This window comes from Felis catus, chromosome D1 (assembly GCF_018350175.1).
Source record: "Felis catus isolate Fca126 chromosome D1, F.catus_Fca126_mat1.0, whole genome shotgun sequence".
Lineage (NCBI taxonomy): Eukaryota > Metazoa > Chordata > Mammalia > Carnivora > Felidae > Felis > Felis catus.
The window spans coordinates 108,797,929-108,814,418 of NC_058377.1; the positions used below are offsets into that span (position 1 = coordinate 108,797,929).

At 45.4% G+C, this 16,490-nt stretch overlaps 1 non-coding gene across 1 annotated transcript; it reads left to right on the forward strand.

Annotated features, from left to right (window-relative positions):
- Window positions 1–6,030: 6,030 nt before the first annotated feature.
- TRNAR-UCG lies at window positions 6,031–6,115 on the forward strand. The gene has a single exon. It is a non-coding gene; the product is annotated as a tRNA-Arg (tRNA).
- The last annotated feature ends 10,375 nt before the right edge of the window (window positions 6,116–16,490 follow it).

Here is a 16,490-nt window from a genome sequence, read left to right on the forward strand (position 1 = left end):
GCATCCTCAGGAAGGAGCCAGGTGGCTTAAGGAGCCTACTGAGCAGGGCTCTGGGTTGTCAAGCCTCTGAGGCTTCAATGTCAAGTGCCCAGAAGGGGCTGTTTCCCAGAGGAGGGGGTGCAACAGCGGGAGGAACAAATTCCCTTTCCCTCCTTGGTCACTAGGCCAGGTCTCGCCCAGCTCATCATCTACACGACCCTGGGGACCCTGGGTGCATTGCGTGCCCCCGCTGAGCCCCGCCTCCTTGGCTCCCAGATGGAGACAAAAGCTCCCACCTCAAATTGTCCCAAGTTTTACCAGTGGGAGCCCCTGGAAGCTGGTTTGGTGTCTAACAGAGCAAAAGCTTGAAGAATTGAGACTGCTAAAGCTAGACAGACCTCTGAACTTCTGACCAAAGTGGAGGGATGTTAATACATGCAAATAATCTTATTTCCTCTAAAACAATGGAAGAAAAAAAATTGAGTGGAAACTTGGAAGAAGTCTGGACTTCTCTGATGTGTCTTGTTTTCTCATTTTGACTTTGGAAACCAGGTAAGTTTTTTACATTATTTTTTAAATGTAAGTCAATATAAAAGCAATCCCTAAAAGCCTAAATAAACAAGTGAACCGAATTTTATATCAAGTTGATTGCATAGCAACATAGCAAAAAATTCTTTTGAATGATACAAAAAATACATTTTGACTTTACACCCCCTACTGGGGTATCAACTAAGGATAAAAAGAGCCATTAAGAAATGAATTAAGAAATCACGGGGCTCTGGGGTGTCTCAGTCGGTTGAACATCCGGCTCTTGATTTCACCTCAGGTCATGATCTCATAGTTCGTGAGATCGAGCCCAGGGTCGGGCTCTGCACTGGCAGTGTGGAGCCTGTTTGAGATTCTCTCTTCCTCTCTCTCTGCCCCTCCTCTGCTCATGCTTTCTCTCAAAAACAAAAACAAAAACCACTTACCACTAAAAGGAAGCAGGTATCTTTAGAGAAGGTGGACTCTGGGTCTGGGGCAGGAAATACACAAGCTGAGTGTGAAATATCTTGTCACGCTGGATAGCAAGGAACCTAGGACGGGGGTTGTCAGATTGACACAGGAGCCACCTGTAAGGGACCACCGCCAGCCAGAGATAGGACGAGTTAAGCATCAAAAATATTAATGACTTGGGTTCAAACACACTCAAATACATTTAAAAAAATCATGAGTTCATAATCATACTCTCAAAAGTTGCCTGCTTTTATTTTTTTACATTTATTTTTTGAGAGGCAGAGACAGAGCACAAGTGGGGGAGGGGCAGAGAGAGAATGAGGCACAGAACCCGAGGCGGGCTCCAGGCTCTGAGCTGTCGGCACAGAGCAGGACGTGGGGCTCGAACCCACAGACTGTGAGATCATGACCTGAGCTGAAGTCAGACGCTCAACCGACTGAGCCACCCAGGTGCCCCTGCCTTCTCAGTTCTTAAAGACTTTGCTGAACGGTTCTTTAAACAACAGTCTCACCGTTGAAGTGGCTCCTTTTTTTTCAACTTTTTTTTTTTTTGGGACAGAGAGAGACAGAGCATGAACGGGGGAGGGGCAGAGAGAGAGGGAGACACAGAATCGGAAACAGGCTCCAGGCTCCGAGCCATCAGCCCAGAGCCTGACACGGGGCTCGAACTCACGGACCGCGAGATCGTGACCTGGCTGAAGTCGGACGCTCAACAGACTGCGCCACCCAGGCGCCCCGAAGTGGCTCTTTCTATCTCCTTGCTGGGCTCTGGCTGGTACAGGCGCCAGATAATGCTGAAATTAATGTTAAAAAAAGAAAAAAGACTTTTCTTGTTTCTCTTCTACTTGATTATTATATTTGAGGGTAACCAAATAGCTAATAATGAAAAGCTTTTCCTTTTAGAAAAATTCCAGCTGAGAATACAGAACTAATGATCTGGGAAAAAAATCACCCTTTTGCAATGCCCGGTTAATGAAGGTTGATCAACACGATCATGATGAACTCGACCAACAGCTGCTAAAACCATCACGTGAAGGTCGATAGACTTTATAACAGATGCGTCTTGCCAACAATTCCTGAACACGCGGGTCAATTTTCACATCTAAAATCACAATTTTCACATTTAAAAGCAGAACGTGCCTCCTGATGTGAAGCAGAAGCATCACCTGTGAAGTGTTCTTTCCAAAACAATAGCTTCTAAATTTACCTCCCAGTCTACACGAAAAACGGGCAACGGCAGAGCACATTAAGACATCACCACTAGGGGGCGCCAGGTGGGGGGGTGCTCAGTAGGTTAAGTGCCCGACTTCGGCTCAGGGCGTGATTTCACGGTTTGTGAGTTCCAGCCCCGCGTCGGGCTCTGTGCTGACAGCTTGGAGCCTGTTTTGCATTCTGTGCCTTCCTTTCTCTTTGCTCCGCCCCTCCTCATGCTTTCTCTCTCCTACAAAAATAAATAAACATTAAAAAAAAAAAAAGACATCACCACTAGGACACAGCCAAATCACGCATGGACAGTCCACAGGCAAGTGAACCTGTTTCACCAAAAATAAAAGGCACAAGAAAAGGTGAGAGGTGAACGTGATGGATGAAAAAGACACAGATGGGGTGCCTGGGTGACTTAGTTGAGCATCTGACTCTTGGTTTTGGCTCAGGTCACAATCTCACAGTTCGTGCGTTCAAGCCCCATGTTGGGCTCTGAGAGGACAACACAGAACCTCCTTGGGATTCCCTCTCTCTCTCTCTCTCTCTCTCTCTGCCCCTCCCCCACTCACTCTCTTTCAAAGAAAAAAAAAAACTTGACAAAAAAAGACATCCACAGGAAAGCACAATGTAGACCCTGTCTGTCCTCATTCAAACAGGATTAGAAAAACATTTTTAAGATTATCAGAGCAATTTGAATGCAGACTGGGTATTAGATGATACTATCAAGGCAACTATTAATTTTGTTGGGCATGATACCATCAGATGGTTATGCTAAGAAAAAAATCCTTATCTGCTAGAGAAACATGTAATATACATGTGTATATATTATATATATGTGTGTTATAACGTATACAACCGCCAGGAGTACGCATTGAGATCTGGGATTTGCTTTAAGTTACTCCAAAATTAAAAAAAATAAAAATAAAAATATGGGGAGTGGGGATATATGAGGCAGGGGTAGCAAGGTGATTGTTATCGAAGCTGGGTGATGGGCACAAGGGGGTTCATTATTCCATTCCATCTACTTTTGAATACATTTGAAAACTTCTATTGTAAAACTTTGTTTAAAAAGAGAGAACACGGGGCGCCTGGGTGGCTCAGTTGGTTAAGCGTCCTACTCTTGATTTGGCTCAGGTCACGATCTCATAGTTTGTGGGTTTGAGCCCCGCACTGGGCTCTGTGCTGACAGTGCGGAGCCTGCTTGGGACTCTCTCTCTCTCCCTTTCTCTGCACCCCCCCCACTCTCTCTCTTTCTCTCTCTCAAAAAATAAACTAAAAAAAAATTTTTTTTTAAAGAGAGAACAAAGGGGAGCCTGGGTAGTTCACTCGGTTGAGAGTCCTACTCTTGATTTGGGCTCAGGTCATAATCCCAGGGTTGTGTGATCGATCCCTGCACTGGCAGCATGGAGCCTGCTTGGGATTTTCTCTCTCTCTCTCTCTCTCTCTCTCTCTCTCTCTCCCCTCCCCCTCCATCCCTCTCCCGCTTGCACTCTCTCTCTCTCAAAAAAAAAAAAAAAAAATTAAGAAAAAAAAAGCAAAAATGTTGGCTTAGCAACAGAAAAATGTACATATGTTCAGCCAAAAACATGAACAAGAATGTTCAGAACAGCACTATTTATAACCATCCCAAACTGGAAACAAGCCAAATGTCCATCAACAGTAAAATGGATAAATAACAGTGGATATTCATATAATGGAATGAATAACATGATGGCTCTCAAGACATAGTAGAGAAGTAAAGAAGTAAAACATAAAATCATACACGCCGCTTCCGCTTTACAAAAACAGGAAAATTAATTTATGCCCTTAGAAGTCAGTATATTGTTTCTGGGGGTAGAGACTGACAAGGAGCGGCCACTAGGGGAGCTGGGCTGGACACGTTTTATTTATTCTTCTGGGTGCTGGATACAGGAGTGTTTGCTCACTTTGTGGAAATACATTGAGCTGTATACTTATTATTCGTTTACTTTATTGTATGAATATTCTTCAATAAAAAACTTAAGGATGGGGCGCCTGGGTGGCTCAGTCGGTTAAGCATCCGACTTAGGCTCAGGTCACGATCTCGCGGTTCGTGACTTCAAGCCCCGCGTCAGGCTCTGGGCTGATGGCTCAGAGCCTGGAGCCTGTTTCAGATTCTGTGTCTCCCTCTCTCTCTGACCCTCCCCTGTTCATGCTCTGTCTCTCTCTGTCTCAAAAATAAATAAACGTTAAAAAAAAATTAAAAAAAAAAACTTAAGGATATACAGGCTTAGAAAGAGGAAGGATACATTATTGCAGATCCAGAAGACATCAGAATAATCACTAGGGAATGTTTTTGAGAAAAAGTACAACAACCAGCTGGAAAATTCAAAGGAAATTAATCATTTCCTAGGATAATGTAAAATTCAAGATTTTACCTTTTAATTCAAGATTGACCTTGAAACCATTAGAATTCAGGAATAGATTAATGACCAAACAAGGGACTGGAAAGATGATTAAGGATAGTGAAGGCAAAAAAATATATATAAGGCCCTTCGTTGTGAAGGAGCAAAAAGTCAGAAATATTGGCTCCCTTTTTAAGATTGTAAATTGCTTCACTAGCTAAATTTGTTCAGCTAAAATTCCTGTTGCTCGTCGTATTATTTTGTAAGTGGGCTCTTACACTCCGGGAAGTTCATCTTTTTCTCTTATGAAATAAAAAGTTCATGGTCATTAAGTTCATTAAGTTCATTAAGATATGTCAAGCATCGGGGGCACTGGCTGGCTCAGTGGGTTGAGCGTCCAACTTCAGCTCAGGTCACGATCTCGCAGTTTGTGAGTTCGAGCCCTGCGTCGGGCTCTGTGCTGTCAGCGCGGAACAGGCTTCAGATCCTCTGTCCCCCTATCTCTGCCCCACCCCCATAGTGCTCGCTCGCTCTCTCTCTCTCTCTCGCAAAAATAAAAAAATAAACATTAAAAAAAGATATGTCAAGCATTGTTTTCAATCATTGCATAAGTAACAAAAATGTCCAGCTTGAGAACTGAGGAAAGTCCATGAATTCTTCCATTCACTTGAGGGGTAAACGACTAGTAGAAAGCTCACTTTTCTCCTTTCTCTCTTAAGGGTCTATCATTTCCCAGGCCCGTAACTTCCTGTCTTCCTGCTACAGTTGTTTCAAACAAAGAGCCACTATTAATTTTCCAAATCTAAACACAGTGTAAATCTTTGTTGTGGTTATTCTTTGAACTCTCAAAAAAGGCACCAGACCCAGATGGTTCTGTCTCACCTTTAAATAGCAGATGATTCCAGGGCGCCTGGGTGGCTCAGTCGGTTGAACATCTGACTTCGGCTCCGGTCATGATCTCGCGGTTCATGGGTTCGAGCCCCGCGTCAGGCTCTGTGCTGACGGCTTGGAGCCTGGAGTCTGCTTCGGATTCTGTGTGTCCTTCTCTCTCTGCGCCTCCCCTGCTCACGCTCGGTCTCTCTCAAAAATAAATAACCATCAAAAAATTAAAAAAAATAAATAGCAGATGATTCATATGCTATTTACACTGTTCCAGACCCCAGGGAAAGATGGTAACACTCTAGCATACTTTATGATGTTGATAAAATGGGAATAGCCAACTCTGAGGAATATGCTGCAAAAAACAAATGTTGCTTATAAATCATATAGATGCAAACTCTCTAAATAAAATACCAAATCTCATCCAGGAGTGTATCAAAAGAATAATACACCATGAGGTTTATTTCAGAAGAGTAAGGGTGATTCTCCATGGAGAATCTATTGACATCATTCATTACATGCACAATTAAATAAGCAAACCATGCAATTGTATTCATTCTGTTTGATAAAAATACATCATCTATTTCAAATAAAAAGCTCTTGGGGGTGCGCCTGGGTGGCTCAGTCGGTTAAGCATCTGACTTCGGCTCAGGTCATGACATCAAGGTTCGTGGGTTCGAGCCCCACGTCAGGCTCTGTGCTGACAGCTCAGAGCCCGGAGCCTGCTTCAGATTCTGTGTCCCCCCTCCCCCCTCTCTCTGTTCCTCCCTGACTCACACTCTGTCTCTCTGTCTCTCTCTCAAAAATAAATAAACATCAAATAAAAGCTCTAAGTCAACTAGTGGCCATGATGCTGAAAGCAGTTCTGATGTTTATTGACTTCCAGAAGAAAGAGTGGTGGGGTATGGATGCTGAGGTCCCGGGCCAGCCCCTTGAGACACCTCCAGGGGCAACACTTCCCCAGTTGGGGCCACTGGACGCTTTGAAGTGGTGTTTCTCCTGGCCATGGAACCTCTGAGTCTCTGAGCTTCCTGAGATTCCATGAGTGGATTAGAGAAACAGAATGAACACGATATACCCATATGTCTGAGATTTATTATAGGAATTGGCTCGCGTAATTATGGAGGCCGAGAAGTCCCATCTGGTACACGTCTGCCGTCTGTGGACTGAACTGGGAAAGCCAGTGGTGTAAGTCAGTCCAAGTCTGAAGCCCAAGAACCAGGGGAACCGACAGCGTGAGTCCCAGTCCAGAAGGGCAGGAGAAGGTGGCGGTCCCAGCTCAGAGAGCAGGTTCACCCTCCCTGTCCGGTTTTCTCTCCAGGCCCTCAACGGACTGGATGGTGCCCACCAGCACTGGCGCGGGGGACCCTCTTTACTCCGCCTGCTGATCTAAATGCTAGTCTTTTCCAGAACCAGCCCCACAGACACACCCAGAAATAAAACCTCTCTGGGCATCCCTTAGCCCAGTCAAGCTGACACAGAAAATTAACATCAAAACGTGTCACCTAGAACGGTCTCCAAAATTCTTTTTCTGCTTAAACAAAAACAGAGTCGTTTTTATTCTATGCAACCTTTGTATGTTTGGTTTGTCCTGCTTTCTATTGATTTTCTGCTTCCTTTTCTAATGATTGGGTTTTAAATCTTTTTTTTTAAAAATTAATTAGTTAATTAATTTGTTTTTGAGAGTGTGTGAGTGAAAGAGAGAGAATCCCACGAGGCGCAGGGAGAGAGAGAGAGAAAGTGCAGAGTCTGGAGCCGGGCTTGAGCTCACAAACCATGAGATCATGACCTGAGCCAAAGTCGACACTTAACCAGGCGCCCCAGTACGTTTTCTTTCTATTGACTCAGAAGGTATACACTCATTTCTTCTTTCTTTCTTTCTTTCTTTCTTTCTTTCTTTCTTTCTTTCTTTCTTTCAGGGTGAGTGAGCGCAAGGGAGAGGCAGAGAGAGAGAGGGAGAGAATCTTGAACAAGATCCGTGCTTGATCCCACGACTGTGAGATCATGACCTGAGCCGAAATCAAGAGTTGGACGCTTAACTGACGAAGCCACCCAGGCGCCCTACAATTTCTATTCTTTTGGAGAGTACTCTTACATTTCAACAAGTGTATTGACAAAAGTCTAAACTTAGTCAATGGATCTATCTCCCTTCAACCTATACAAAGCCTTTAGAACACTTTGTTATTATCGCTCTCTGTTCTTATGGGTTTTTGTTCTCCAGTACTTAATTTTGACTTTTTAAGAACCACCCCCAAATTGGACATCATCCTCAGTCACTCATTTGCTCCTCATTCCTTCTTCCCTCTCAGATCTCTTCTCTGAAGTCATTTTCATTCTTTCTGAAGTTCATCTTCTAGAAGTTCCTCCTGTCTGTTGGCGATAAACTCCTATATTCAGTTGGTCTGAATGCCCTCACCTTGGTATAAGATAGGGATGGCCGTCCTAGCTCACGGGACTGGGGCGAGTCAAAGTCTCTCCTCCTCGGCCATTTCTCTGAAGCCCCAACACCTTGGGAAGTCGGAGTCCCTTCACTCAGGGTCTGCACACGGGCTGGGCTGGCTTCTAGCCATCCGTCTCCCCTTCCCAGACTCGATGTACCAGATCTTGCCACCTCAAGCAGTTCTGGTCAAAGCCCCTTAGCCTGGCATTCCAAGCCCCGTACCTTCCAGACTTACCATGCCCCTGCCTGGCGCAGACACACGACGTTTCCTGCCCTTCCTCAGACCCCTGGCCTTTCCCTCCTCTGTGCACCGGCTCTGGGAGACACTGAGAGAAGTAAAATAGTTCTCTGTGCCAAGATATGCTCTGCCTTGGGGAGTGGGGAGGGGACAGCTGGCGGGGAGGTAGGGGGCCCAAAAAGTGTCTGGACAGAGAACGAAGAAAGGGGAGGTTCTCCCTGCAAAGGCCCCCTCTCGCAAAGCTATGCGTGGCCACAGACGGTTTAATAAGGCACAACTTGACTATCAAAATGCTAGATTATGGAAGACATAAGGTGACAGGGGACCCATATGAAGGAGGAAAGCACTTGGAGGGTTCAGAGATAAGGCAAATGAAGGGAGCAGGGAAAGTAAGAGTCTGAAAGTTCCAGCAATTTCTAGAAGGGAAACACTCGAAATAGGGGGGTGAGGAGGCCTCTGGGGAGAATACCCCTGTAGGGTTCCGAGGTCTCACCCCCTCCTCGGCCTCTCATGGTTTCCTGGATTCCATGCCATTTTCTGAAAAATCTGGGGGGACAGATACTGCTGAGTCCCCGGCACCCTGATTTGGATACTTTCAAACTGAAAGATGAAGGCAGCTCCCCACCTCTCTCCAAGCACGTCTTCTGTTTTATATACGCTGGAGGGGAGGGGACTGATAGCGCCTTGTAAGTGAGTTCCCCGTGGGGCGTGGGACTTGTGTTGCAGTTGCTGTTGAGAAACTTGGAGTCCCCGGTTGAACTTGGCCTGCTGTGGCTGGTCTTGGATCCCACAATCAGGACGGATGGTGCGGCTGCTGCCGAACAGGCGTGGGTGCTGACTTGCCGCTTGGACGTGCTCATCGTGACCTCTGCTGGTAGCTTCTAGAAATGTGGGCGGAATACGGAGCCAGCAACCTCATGTGGGCCCTGGGCCCGGGTCACACAGTTGGAACCAGAGTGCATACCACAGGGAGGAAAAGAGAGTGCTGGTCTCAAACAAAAATCACCGAGGCATTGTGGTACCCACGACCACCTCCATGGCTAACAACCGGGACTGGTTGGGAACGAAGGTTTCTGGCCCTTGGCACCTCACTGCGAACCAGTGAGGGTTACTGAACACACACACTTTGGTAGTTAGCATCATCGGACTCTATCGCAACAGCAGCTGAGAAGTTGCTGTCACTGCTGACGCGCAGCGGACAGCCTCGGCCACTGCTTTTATTCCTCTGCGTCACCAGGCAAGGTGCGCAAAGTGCCTTTACGCCTTCCGTAGGGGCGGTGGAGTCTCTTGCAGGTGTCATCAGTGGATCGGGCCGGAGCACGATATGAGCTACTGCTGTTGTCCTGACTTTCCACTACGTCGATGACACGGACCCCGGTTCCTACTGAGCCAACTGTCCATGTTGCCTCACGCGCCGCTCAGATGCAGATAAGCAGAGATGGTTGGGCTTTGGGTGAGGGCAAAATCCGGGGTCCTGCAACCCAGGTAACTTCCTTCAGGGACGTCAGGGCACCTACCGAGGATAAATTGCCGGCCTTATGCCTCCAACTACAAAGAAAGAAGCCCTATGCCAGTTTAGCTTCTTTGTATTTTGAAGGCAGCGGACTCCACATTTAAGAACCTTACTGAGGCCCGTGCACCAGGCCAGCAGGCGAGAGACCGTGCCTGAAGGGCCTCTGGAACAGGAAGTTTTGGAAGATCAAGCAGCTGCGAACCCAGCGCCGCCGCTGAGCCCCGTCTCCTGCACACCCCACAGAATGACGGTCTCAGCTTCGGAAATCCCATTCCACCAGTCCTCAGGGTCTTCTCCCTGCCGCTGAGATGTGCTTTCTGTAGAACCCCACACGCATCCCCTCAGCACATGACAGATGCGTGCGTACTGGCTAGATTTCCATGGCCATCACACGCAACTCTCTGCCTGAGGACTTTCCCTGGCCACCGAAGTCTGTGTACCCACACAGGGGCAGGCTGGAAGCCAATCCCCCAGGAGCAGCCCTCTTCCACCAATGACGGGTGTGAGTTGATGGGGAAGTGCCCTCGCTGCCTTGCCCTCGGGCTATCGCTGAAGGGTTAGATGCTGGCTCCCAGAGTTCTCTAGGAAGGAAATTTCTAGTATGGTCAGCTGCAGTTTCAGCCTGCTGGAAAAGTCAACCTGAGTTGAAGTAAAGAACACAACAGACGGAGGGCACCTGGGTGGGTCCGTCGGTTAGGTGTCCAACTTCAGCTCAGGTCAGGATCTCATAGTCCATGAGTTTGAGCCCCATGTTGGGCTCTGTGCTGGTAGCTCAGAGCCTGGATCCTGCTTCGGATTCTGTGTCTCCCTCTCTCTCTGCCCCTCTCCCCTCTCAAAAATAAATAAACATTAAAAAAACAAGGAACAGGGGCGCCTGGGTGGCGCAGTCGGTTAAGCGTCCGACGTCAGCCAGGTCACGATCTCGCGGTCCGGGAGTTCGAGCCCCGCGTCGGGCTCTGGGCTGATGGCTCGGAGCCTGGAGCCTGTTTCCGATTCTGTGTCTCCCTCTCTCTCTGCCCCTCCCCCGTTCATGCTCTGTCTCTCTCTCTGTCCCAAAAATAAATAAACGTTGAAAAAAAAGATTAAAAAAAAAAACAACAACAAGGAACATAATAGACGGGATGTCTAACAGAAGGGATACCTCTTAGGCATGAAACAGAGAAATCAGAATACCAGACTGAGAAGATGTAAGAGGAAGGACTAAAGAAAACAGCTGCACAAGAAAAGCTAAGATACGGAAGGTAGAAATAAAGATGTTAAAATCTGAAAAACAGGGATTCTGGAGAGAAATCTGAACATGGAGGGAGAAGATGTTTGAAGAAACAGTGGAGACAAACTTCCTGGAATCATATAAACAGAAAGCACCTGGGATCACAGGATGCCCAAAGAGTGCCAGGAGAAGAGAAAGGAATAACTCACATCCACACACACCATCTAGAACTTTACGAATAGCACAGGTAACACAGGTAGGAAAGAGCATCCCACACGCAAAGCAACGAGAACGAGACCAATGTCAGGTTTTTCAATCGCAACGCTGAAAGCAAGAAGACAATCAAGTACTATTTTCAAAGTATTGAAGGAAAAGATTTAGAATCTAGAAACTTATATCCATCCAAACTGCCAAATAGGACAGATGGGTCCCCTATACCAATTATTAAAAGAAGTTAAATGAGCTGAGTGTATCATTTAAAAGAAAAATAGTGATGCGTGATTCAACTTTTACGATGTAGAGACGGGTAGAGCATCTGAAAGTAAAGGAAATCCGAAAGTAAGAGTATGGAAAAGCATTTACCAGGCAGAAAGAAAAATACTAAGCAGAAGAAACTGGGATTTGGAAACGAATTTCACAATAAATTTCGTATTAAAAAAAAAGAAACTGGGGGGAGCTATGCTAACATCACATAAACAAGGATAAAAAGCATCTGTAGGGATGGAAAGCATCACTCCATAAGAAAGGGTTCAATTCACAAAAGGAGACAGCAATTTTAAATGTGTTGTACTTAATACCATAAACTCAAAATCGATTAAGCAAAAGGTGACAGACTACAGGAAGAAATCAGTCAATCCCCTCAGGGATCCACAGCTGATGAATGTCCATCGATGTAGCCACTTTGGAAAACATTTGGTGGCATCGCCTAAAATTCTGACAAATTCCATGCCCGAGAAATGTCCTAAGAGGAACTTTCACACCGACACAGATGTATCTACCGGAACGTTTACAACTGGGGGAGGGGGAGGCGGGGAGGAAGAACCCCAAGGGCCACCAGCAGAAGAGTGAATGGATAAATTGTGAGAGAGTCCCACAAGGAGATATTATTGGCAGTCAAAACAAATGAACTACAGCAACTAGGAGAATCAAAGTAATATATTAAATGAAACATCAGCCCCTAAATATGACATTTGGCATGTTATCCTTTTCATAAGGTTAAAAACCACCTTTGTAAAAAGTTTATTTAGACAAAGAGAGACTGAGCAGGGGAGGGACAGAGAGGGAGAAAGAGAATCCCAAGTAGTCTCCGCACTGTCACAGAGCCTGATGTGGGGCTCGAACTCACAAACTGAGATCATGAGCTGAGCCAAAATCAAGAGCCGGATGCTTCCCGACTGAACCACCCAGGTACCCCTAAAAAAACCTTTTAGAAAACGCACGTAGATAGAAGAAAATGACATGGGAAGAAGACAAGGGTATACAGAGTCCAAGCTGGTTGCCTTGGGTGGAGGAACGGAAGATGGGACGGACAGGGTTTAGGATGGGAGGGTGGAGGCAAATGATAGCTTGGGTTGTTGTATAGTCAGTTGGAGTCTTTGTTTTGTGGTGGTGAGTTTGAAGGTGCTTACATTATTAAAAATAATCAACTAGGGGCGCCTGGGTGGCTTAGTCAGTTAAGCGTCCAACTTCAGCTCGGGTCATGATCTCACGGTTTGTGAGTTTGAGCCCTGCGTCAGGCTCTGTGCTGACAGCTCGGAGCCTGGAGCCTGCTTTGGATTCTGTGTCTCCCTCTCTCTCTGCCCCTCCCCTGCTCATGCTTTGTCTCTCTCACTCTCAAAAATGAATAAATGTTAAATTTTTTTTAATCAAATATTTAAATATAATAATTTATGGACCAAAAATGGAATCATATGTAAATTAGAAAACACTCAAAACTAAACTATAATAAAACACTAGACACTTCACACCTACCAGGATAGCTACTATTAAAAAAAAACAACACTATAATGTGTTGGCAAAGATATGAAGAAATTGGAAAACTTATGCGCTGTTGGTGGGCATGTAAAATAATGCTACCACTATGAAAAACAGTATGCTGATGGTTCCTTAAAAAATTAAAAATAGAGGGGTGTCTGGGTGGCTCAGTTGGTTAAGCATCCAATTCTTGGTTTCGGTTCAGGTCACGATCTCATGGTTCATGGGTTCAAGCCCCACATCAGGCTCCGTGCTGACGGCACGGAGCCTGCTTGGGATTTTGTCTCCCTCTCTCTCTCTCTCTCTCTCTCAAAAATAAACATTAAAAAAAATTTTTTTTAATTAAAAATAGAATTACCCTATCATCCAGCAATTCCACTTCTGGGTATATCTTCAGAAGAGTTCAAACCAAGGCCTCAAAGAGATACTTGTACACCTGTACACCCACGTTCATAGCAGCATTATTCACAATAGCTAAACGGTGGAAGGAATCCAGGAGTCCACCGATGGGTGAATGGATAAGCAAACTGTGGTATACACAAACAATGGGACAGGTTCAGCCGTAAAAAGGAAATTCTAACATGGGCTAACAACATGGCTGAACCTTGAAGACATTATGCTAAGTGAAATAAGCCAGTCAGAAAAGGAGAGCGTTTGCACAAAATTGTGAATGTATTTACCACTATTGAGCTGTATGCTAAGAAATAGTTACAATGGGATGGGGCGCCTGGGTGGCTCAGTCGGTTAAGCATCCAGCTCTTGATTTCAGCTCAGGTCACGATCTCATGGTTTGTGGGATCAAGCCCAACACCGGGCTCTGACAGCTGACAGCACAGAGCTTGCTTGGGATTCTCTCTGCCCCTCCTCCCACCACTCACGTTCTTCAAAACAAACATTCAAAAAAATGCTTTAAAAATGGTTATGATGGGAAATTGCATGTACATTTTAACTTACTAATTAAATAATTTAATTTATTACTAAATTAGGCATCTGGGTGGTTCAGTTGATTGAGTCTCTGACCTCAGCTTAGGTCATGATCTCACAGTTCGTGGGTCCGAGCCTCATGTTGGGTTCTGCGCTGACACCTTGGAGCCTGGAAACCTGCTTCGGATTCTGTGTCTCTCTCTCTCTCTGCCCCTCCCCCACTTGTGCTCTCTCTCAAAAATGAATAAACATTAAACAAAAATTTTTTAATAATAATAACTAAATACAAATGCATATAGACCTGCATCAAAGGACATTTTGGCCTTAAAGGGTAAGACTGTCCCACAAAGGGAAAAGAGTACCTTTGTAGAAAAATGATCTAGAAGCCATCTCTTTAACCAGGTGATCAAAATTAGCACCACCAGTGATTGGGACCTTCTCCATCACCACCATGCGCCTTAGATAAGCAATAGGAACACATCAGTCCTAAGCTATTTTTGCTAAAATTGTTTAACCCAAATCTAAGTATGCATAAAGAATCACACATATCCAAACATGGTACATTGTAATAAGATAACTGGCTTGAACTTGTAAAAAAAAAAAAAAAAAAGCCCATTAAGGTATCTGTTCTAAATTAAAAGAGGTTAAAGAGACATAACAACTTGATGTAAAACCTACGCATGTTGTGTGTAGAAAGGAGTAGAACGTGGCAAATCTTACAAAGCGGTGGCCCCACGAAGGGCATACGATTCTTTCACCTTTTCTTCAGGCTTGGGCGTGGGCAGGAGGTCGAGCCGAAGTGTCCAAGCACAAGGGTTAGAATAAGAGCCACAGGATAAACTCAGGCGAGTGTGAGAAAAAGGGAAATTCATACTTCTAATTTGTGAAACAAACTAATAGCGAAGAAGAATGACAACAAAGAACTGCTGCGCTGAAGAATAATGAAATGTCTACCAAGACTGACAAAAAAGAAGAAAGCACAATATTAGATATAAAAAAGGAGACACAATGTGGATAGTCAAGATTACAAACATAAGGCAGTTCTACAAAGAACTCTGTGATAAATTTGAAAGCACAGACAAGATAAGAAAATAGGAAAACCTTTTTCCTTAAAAGTATCACAGAATCCAGAACAGAGAAACCTAAACGGTCTATTATCACCAAAAATCTAGAGTTAAAAGTCTCCCCACCCGGGGTGCCTGGGTGGCTCAGTCGGTAGAGCAGCTGACTCTTGATTTCAGCTCAGGTCAGGATCCCAGGGTCATGGGATCGAGCTCCACATGGGGCTCCACACTGAGCCTGGAGCCTGCTTGGGATTCTCTCTCTCCCTCTGCTCCTCTCCCCACCTCGTAATCTCTTGCTCTTGTAACAAGACAAACCAAAACAAAAAAACTTCCCACCCACCCTACACATGCCAGGCACAGTGGTTTTACAGCAAACTTTACCAAAAATTTTAGAAATCCAAAATTCCAATGTTGTACAAACACTTGTAATGACAATGGAACACTCTCTAACTCATTTTATGAAGTTGGAATAATCTCAATATAAAAACAAGGGCAGCGCAGGAGAGAAAAAACTTAAACCATCTCATTTCTGAGCCTGGATGCCAAAATGCCCCCAAATATCAGAAAAACAAGTCCAGCAATATATTGGAAAATATATCATGACTGTTTTATTCCAGGAATGCAAGGATGTTTTAAGGTGAGAAAACTGTCAGGGTAGCTTACCGCAGTCACAGGCTAAAGGAGAAAAAACACGTGGCTCGCTCAGATCACCAGGTGTGCTCCTTGGCACCTGTATGCCGGTGGCCGCATGGTGAGGGAGGAAGCGGGTGGGGAAGTTCTAGTGGAAATGACCTGCCGTAAGGCTGATGCTAAAGTGATACAGGCGCAGAGCCCGAAGGGCCACAAGTCTCAAACCTAACAAGTTACTACTATTGGGCATCCAATCGCATGGACTGACCGTGGCATCGTGGGGGGCGGAGGGGGAGCTCTTAGGATACTCAGCTCATTCTGGGAGATCTATTCACTCATGGTTGGATTCTGCCGCTAAGGTGGGAAATGGAGGGGGCATTCAACTTCAGAGAATGGCAAAGGGGAGTACTATGCAGAACACAGGACTGTACCTGCATCCGGAAGCTTAGCTACGACCCACAGGAGCTAAAAGACTGAGAGGAGATGGAGAAATGGCGATGAAAAGGTTTTAGGGGGAAAACAGGGGCTATTAGGTACATCACACAATCACTGAAAGCTAGAGAAATATCTAAGGCCAGGCTTACAGATACAATGCCAAAAAAATCGCAGATACATATGACCAAGCGGGTGACAGTCAAAGGAGTACTCAGAGGAACACTGGTAGCCACAAATGTTAGAAAACACGACTGAAATTAAGCACACAACTCAATAACGTAGCTTTGAGCAAATAAACCCAAAGAAACAGAAGGAAAGGGCCAATAAAGTAGGCAGACATCTTGCAAAGCTAGTCAAAGAAAATAAAATGCACAGAATACAGGACAAATGTTTGTTGGTTTTAACTGCTCTCACCCCGTCTCCTTATTCTGGTAAAAGAACCTCTCTATTCTATGGAGCACGTGGTGCATACGAAGCAGGTTTGGCTCATCTCGCCTCCCACCAAACCCCCATCCTCCCTGTTCAGCCCTGGCCACAGCGCTTGCTCAGGAGAGGGCCAGCGACCCAAGAATACCCACTGATCGTCTGTGAAATACACAGATGCTAAGGGAGGAACTCTTTGCCTGTAAGGACTGAATGTAA